We start from the raw sequence: 6,954 nt of genomic DNA, 5'->3' as shown, positions 1-6,954 counted from the left end.
ACATACTTCTCCTCATAACAGGCATACCAATGAGTGCCTTCCTGGAGGGTGTTGTTGCTACATGACCTATTCTCTCAGACCTGACAGATTTTCATCTACATGCATGTTATTTCTCACCAGAATAAACATGATTTACAGAGAACTGAGCCTAAGTAATTTTGCTCAGTTACTCTGTATCAGGAGTCGGCAAACTGTTTCTGTAGACAGATGGCCAGTAGGTTAAGCTTGGGGACCAAACAGTCTCTATTGCAACCACACAATTCTGACAGCCATAGATAATATGTAAATGATTGGGTGGGCATGGCTACATTCCATAAAACGTCATTTACAAAAACTGACAGTAAGCCATATTTGGCACATAGGCTGTAGTTTGGCCAATTCTTGCTCTATACCAAAGGTAGTCATTTTTTACATCATTCAGTCTATATAGTTTCAGAGTGTCAGAGTGTTCTGTCTCCTATACTCAAAATCTCCTTAGTACTATATGCACCCGTGATTCCCCAGTGTCCCTCACCATAGAAGCCTTCATGTTTTATTACAATTCATCCTTGGAGAAGGGTGTGAAACAAGGACCCAAGCCTGTTGCCCATCACAGTGAAATTTGTGTCATCAGAAGAATATTTATAAAGGCTCTCAGAGAACTCAGAGTTGGTGCCCCACCGCCAGTATCAGAGCTGGCCCCGTGGTAGAAAATCTCATGCAGAGGGTGGGCTCTAATTTCAGAGGATAAGAACCTGGCCTCCCATGGATGTCTCCATTGGAACTATTGATTATGTAGTAGAACAAAATGAGATTGACAACACTTGAGCCACCAGCATCTAAATTCTGTGTAGGAAATTGTGTGCCAGTCAACTACACTGATATACCTTCCCATGCTAGCGTGTGTCTTTAACTTTTTTTTTCAATTTTTTGGCGGTACGCAGGCCTCTCACTGTTGTGGCCTCTCCCGTTGCGGAGCACAGGCTCTGGATGCGTAGGCTCAGCAGCCATGGCTCACGGGCCTAGCCGCTCTGTGGCATGTGGGATCTTTCCGGACCAGGGCACGAACCCGTGTCCCCTGCATCGGCAGGCGGAGTCTCAACCACTGCGCCACCAGGGAAGCCCTAACATGTGTCTTTAAACACCCCACAACTCTACCAAATTATTCATGTTGACCTGATCTTTCCACTCTTCCTCCTTTTCTAGCACTGTTTTATTTTATATGTATGCCTAGTTGCTTTAGAGATATTCTGCTATGTTTCTGAGCTTGGCTTGATCAGGGGTAGTAGGCAGGCTGTGATTGGAATCTTAATAACCTGTCAAAACAGAGCATTTAAATCCTGTTCATGTTATTTTCTTTCCTTCCCATGGAGCACAGATAGCCAGAAAGACAAATAGGAGAGGCCCCTTGGCATTTTTCCCTTGTTTGTGTGATCCTAAGGGTTTTGATGAACTGGACTTTGCAAGGTGCGTTGAGACTGTTCAAGCCAGTTTCAGCTGGATGTGACTTGCTTAATGATTTGGCAAGGATCTGAGGCACTGGAAATCAAAACAAAACAAAAAAGAAAAAAAAAAAACTCAGATCAGATCAGCATGCATCATAACAATAGAATCATTCAACATCTTACCTGGTTACTTATTATAGGTTGTGCAGTGATAGAAATGGAAATAATTTACTCTGGCCACTTTGTGTTACTGTTAAATCATTTATGTGCTAGGAAAGGGTTTGCAAACTGTCAAGACTCAAAGATTCCCTAACTGCATTCTCCCGAGGAGTTCTCCAACACCATCCCTGGTTCTGATTCATATTTTAAACATTTTCTTAGAATGTGAGCTTTATCATCCGTGTTAAAGTTCAGCAAGGCCTACTTTTCCAGATAGATCACCATCAAGAGATACGGTAATATAAAATAAAGCTACTTCTGACGTTTTGATGGTGAATGATATATGATATAACGTGATATATTATGCTCCTTGTAATAATTTTTGAAATAGCTAATTCTTTGGGGGCCATGTAATATATAATTCCAGAGATTTTAGTGATATCAGGTATCTTTCAAGTATCATTTTAATTGAGCTCTGGGGCTTTTTGTCCCCATCAACTGTGAATCAGACAGGAGTCCATTAAACCCTGTTGAGTGACAAATCATAGGCCAAGGAAAAATTGGTTCAGAAGTCATGCCTGAAGACAAATAAGATTCAGTCCCTGCCTTCAAGGAGCATGTGGTTAAATAGAGAGAGAGAGAAAGTATACAGAACACTACAAAGTAAAAATGTTATGACTTTAGTAAGAGGCAAAATGTCATAGGAGTTAGAGAGAATGAGTAGTAACAATTATTATTATAGCAGCTACATTTAGTGAGCCGCATTTATTTACTTACTATGTGCTAAGCACTCTTTTTTAAACTTACATTTTTTTTTTAACTTTGAGATATAATCCATTGTACAGATGAGAAAAAGAGGTCCAGAGAAGTTAAGCAACTTGGGCAAGGTTTATAGCTATTACGTGGTAGTCCTGGGTTCACTAAGCAAGACAGTGAAATGATGAAAGTGCATTCCAATACTGGAAAGATTGTATCAGGAGAGATTTAGAGAGGGAGTCTAGTTAATGGAATATTGAAACAATCCATGAGAAATTAAAAAGACAAGACCAGAGTAGTGGCAATGGGGACACCAAGGGGTAGAGGATAAAAGAGGGTGGGATTTCTATGAGATTTTTGGAAGAAAGGATCACAAATGGGATTTGGTAACTAGTTTCACAATACGGAATATAGGAAAAGTGAGTCAAAGATGACTAAAGTGAGGGCTTCCCTGGTGGCGCAGTGGTTGAGACTCCGCCTGCCGATGCAGGGGATACGCGTTCGTGCCCCGGTGTGGAAAGATCCCACATGCTGTGGAGCGGCTGGGCCCGTGAGCCATGGCCGCTGGGCCTGCACGTCCGGAGCCTGTGCTCCGCAATGGGAGAGCCCACAACAGTGAGAGGCCCGTGTACCACAAAAAAAAAAAAGATTACTAAAGTGTTTTGAGCTCCAATGATTAGAAGTAGGGAGGGGAGATTTTAGGGGATTAACCAGATCACATTGTGCTCATTTCTCTTTTCCCAGCCCTCTTTGCATTGTATCTGTAACTATTCGTTTCTGGGTCTCTCTCCTCCATTAATTTTGAGCTCCTTATACTTCATGATTTATATAGGCCCAGCACTCAGAACAGTGCTCCAGGCATAGTTAAGTCTTCCATAAACATTCCTTTGGAATAAACTTTAAACATAGTATTTAGAAGTCCGCATTGAATAGACAAATATGAGTGTTTAGTAGGCAGTTGGAAATAAAGAAAGGACATTTTAAATGGTATCAGAGCTGTAGAAGTAGATTTTGACTATCAGAAAGAGACAATATTTGAAATCCTGAAAACGGGTTAATACTTTGGATGAGAATATGAAAGAGACAGCAAACCGAGTAGAGCTGAGGATTAAAGAAAACAATAAGAGGCAAGAGGAAGACAGGAATCGAAACAGGATTCAAAAAGAGATTTTATTTAAAGGAATGGCTAATCATTAATGTCAAATGCTAAAACTTCTGATGGTCTGTAAGAATCCAGAGGAAATTTCTGTTTTCTTATTACCCATTTTATACTTTCTGTAATGGAATATTATATTTGAAGAGGTAGTACAGATGTTATATTAATTAGAAGGCTTATTAAAAGGCTTATTGCTCCCTTTTAATAGATGTGTGTATACTCTTCAGGGGAAAGGAAAACATTTGCATAGATAATCAGTCAGATGAAAAATAATTAATACATTACATGAGCTCATCATAAGCTATCCCATTTCAAACACCCTCATTTAATCACCGGATGTGAAATAACCATTAACTTAAACTTACTTGAAGTTTACCATTGTGACTTTCGTACTGCCTACTATATTACAATGCCATGTATTCTCCATTAAAGATCTCTGTTTCTGATCTCTCAGCATTTCCTATACATTTTCCCTTTTAGACAAAAGGATTATATGTTTTGGATGAGTTCTGAAGTCATTTGTTTGGAAGAAATTCAGCAGAGTGACTATTTAAGTCTTATATTTGCATTTGAAATACTTAAAATGTACTCATCATCCAGCCCTCCTTAATGTACTGAATTATGAAAACTGACTCCAAACGTCCTGCATATGTTAGTTTGAAAATACAGTTGTTTTGTTGCTGTTCTTTTCAAACAATCACAAAATACCTCATCTTCTTAGTCAGCTGTGAACTCAGACCATTAATGAAAAAGAATAAGTAAAGTTATTAGCATTATAAGTATATTATTCTTATAATATATCATAAGAATAAACAGTAGAGGACTTTATTAGGTAAGATATGACATATCCACTCAGCTATGTCTTGTCAGATAATTGATACATTATAAGAAATTATCTCTATCCATGCATCCTGGAGTATACATTTCTCCTCAGACTCAGAATAGAAACCCTAGAATGATTATCTTTTACAAATCTATTCTGCATTATAACTAAAATAACATATTAATAGCTATAGATGGAAATTTTAACAACTCAATAGGTGGAGCAAAATCTAGGTTACATACTTCAAAGAAATAATTAGTGATATGGAGGACAGTGGTGAGATATTCACAGAAAAACAAGGAAATAACATATAGGTAAAAACAGTTAAGATATAGAGGATATATTGAGAGGCTCCAAGCCACATCTAAAAATAGATCCACAGGAAATGAATAAGAGGAAAGAAGGAAAAAACTATATTTGAAGAGGTAATAACTTGTAAATTTCCAGAATTCAAAAATCAGTGGCCTTCACATTTAAATGTACCTTGAGGGACTTCCCTGGTGGTGCAGTGGTTAAGAATCTGCCTGCCAAAGCAGGGGACACAGGTTCAATCCCTGGTCTGGGAAGATCCATATGCCACAGAGCAGCTAAGCCCTTGCCACAACTACTGAGCCTGCGCTCTAGAGCCTGTGAGCCACAACTACTGAGCCCGCGCGCCACAACTACTGAAGCCCACACACTCTAGGGCCCACGCGCTGCAACTATTGAAGCCCACGCACCTAGAGCCCGTGCTCTGCAACAAGAGAAGCCACCGCAATGAGAAGCCAGTGCACTGCAATGACGAGTAGCCCCTGCTCACCGCAACTAGAGAAAGCCCGCATGCAGCAACAAAGACTCGACACAGCCAAGAATAAATGTAAAATTTTTTTTAAAATGTACCTTGAATAGAGAGCAGGATAAATAAGTGTAAAATCACATCAAGTCACATTATAATGGATCTGTAGAGCATAAAGGATAAAGAAGAATCTTAAAAGCTACCACAGAGAAAAGGTAGATTACCTTAAAAAGGAAAATCAGTTTAGACTTCCAGAAATCTTCTCAACAGAAACAATAAATGCTAGAATATAATGGTGCTGGGGAGAAATAATGTTCAATTTAGAATTTTATACTCATCTGTCTCAACATTCAAAAAGGAGAGCAAAAGTACAGACATTCACTACACAACCATAAAAAGATACAAGTATATAAAAAACAAAGTTAACCCAGAGGGAAACATGGGATATACGAAAGTACAGCAAGCATAAAAATTGATAAATGTTATTAATGGCCAATCATAGAAAGACTTAGTAATTTTTTAGTTTCAAAAAGCTTCATCCAAAATTATAGACAATAATAACAAGATGGTGGATGGTTATTGTTTAATAGGTAATTAAAGTACAAAAAGATCTATGTCCGGGACTTCCCTGGTGGTGCAGTGGTTGAGAGTCCGCCTGCCAATGCAGGGGACACGGGTTCGTGCCCTGGTCTGGGAAGATCCCACATGCTGTGGAGCGGCTAGGCCCATGAGCCATGGCCGCTGAGCCTGCGCGTCCGGAGCCTGTGCTCCGCAACGGGAGAGGCCACAACAGTGAGAGGCCCGCGTACTGCAAAAAAAAAAAAAAAAGATCTATGTCCTATACAAGAGGAAGAGAAGCACATCTAAGAACTTGATATTTTAGACCTTAAGAAACTTTATTTATAAATTAATATTATAGTTTTCAAACCTAAAATGGAAAAAGGAGAATGAGGAAAAATTTATCAATATTGTACACAGATAAAAAGGAGAGAAAAGCAAGGCAAATAGAAAACACAAAATACTGCTCAGAAATGAGGTCAGATAGATCAGTAATCACAATAAATATGTAACAGGTTTATTGAACATGCTGGACTCAATAAAATGAAATCAAGAAATAGTCTTGTTTTCCTTTCACTAATTCATTTCAGACTTCTATCTGATCTGCTTTCTCCTAGATAGATCTCATAGCTTTTTGTCACTTTCAGATATTAATAGATATGCTTCATTTTCAGTAGTAAAAAAGCCTAGTTTACTCTAAATAGAAACTTCAGTCTCTCATTCAACTTAAAGCTTCTGTCCCTCTGCTATCCCTTCTGCAGCTCAGACCTAACCAAGACATAGGAACTTGCAGTGGGGGAGTAGTCTCATATTTTGTTCTTTTATGATTCCCCTCTGCTCTTGTTCCCCTTCCTTTAATCTGGGCTACCTTAGCCCCTCCAAGGCTGAAGTGGAAAGATATGGGGAAAGGTAACAGAGAATTCTATTATAGGTGTCATATGCCTGAGCATAAGAGATGTCGGAAGGCTGGCTGGTTGGCTGTCATAGAGTGCAAAACAGAAAACAATTAACAAAATGGCAATGGAAAGTATTTTATCTATCAATAATTCCTTTAAATGTAAATGGATTAAACTCCCACTCAAAAGGTATAAAGTGGCTGAAAGGATTAAAAAACAAGATCCAGTGATATGCTATCTACAAGAGACTCACTTTAGATATAAAGACACACATAACCTGAAAGGGAAGGGATAAAAAGAGATGATTAAAAGCAAAACTACAAAGGAAATTTTAAAATATTTAAATATGAATGCAAATTAAAGTACCATATGTTAAAATTCATGTACTATAGGGACTTCTCTGGTGA

Source organism: Aethalodelphis obliquidens, unplaced genomic scaffold, assembly GCF_003676395.1.
Source record: "Aethalodelphis obliquidens isolate GAN/ISIS:26980383/991018 unplaced genomic scaffold, ASM367639v1 scaffold20, whole genome shotgun sequence".
Classification (NCBI taxonomy): domain Eukaryota; kingdom Metazoa; phylum Chordata; class Mammalia; order Artiodactyla; family Delphinidae; genus Aethalodelphis; species Aethalodelphis obliquidens.
Note: the sequence above shows the minus strand (reverse complement) of the source record.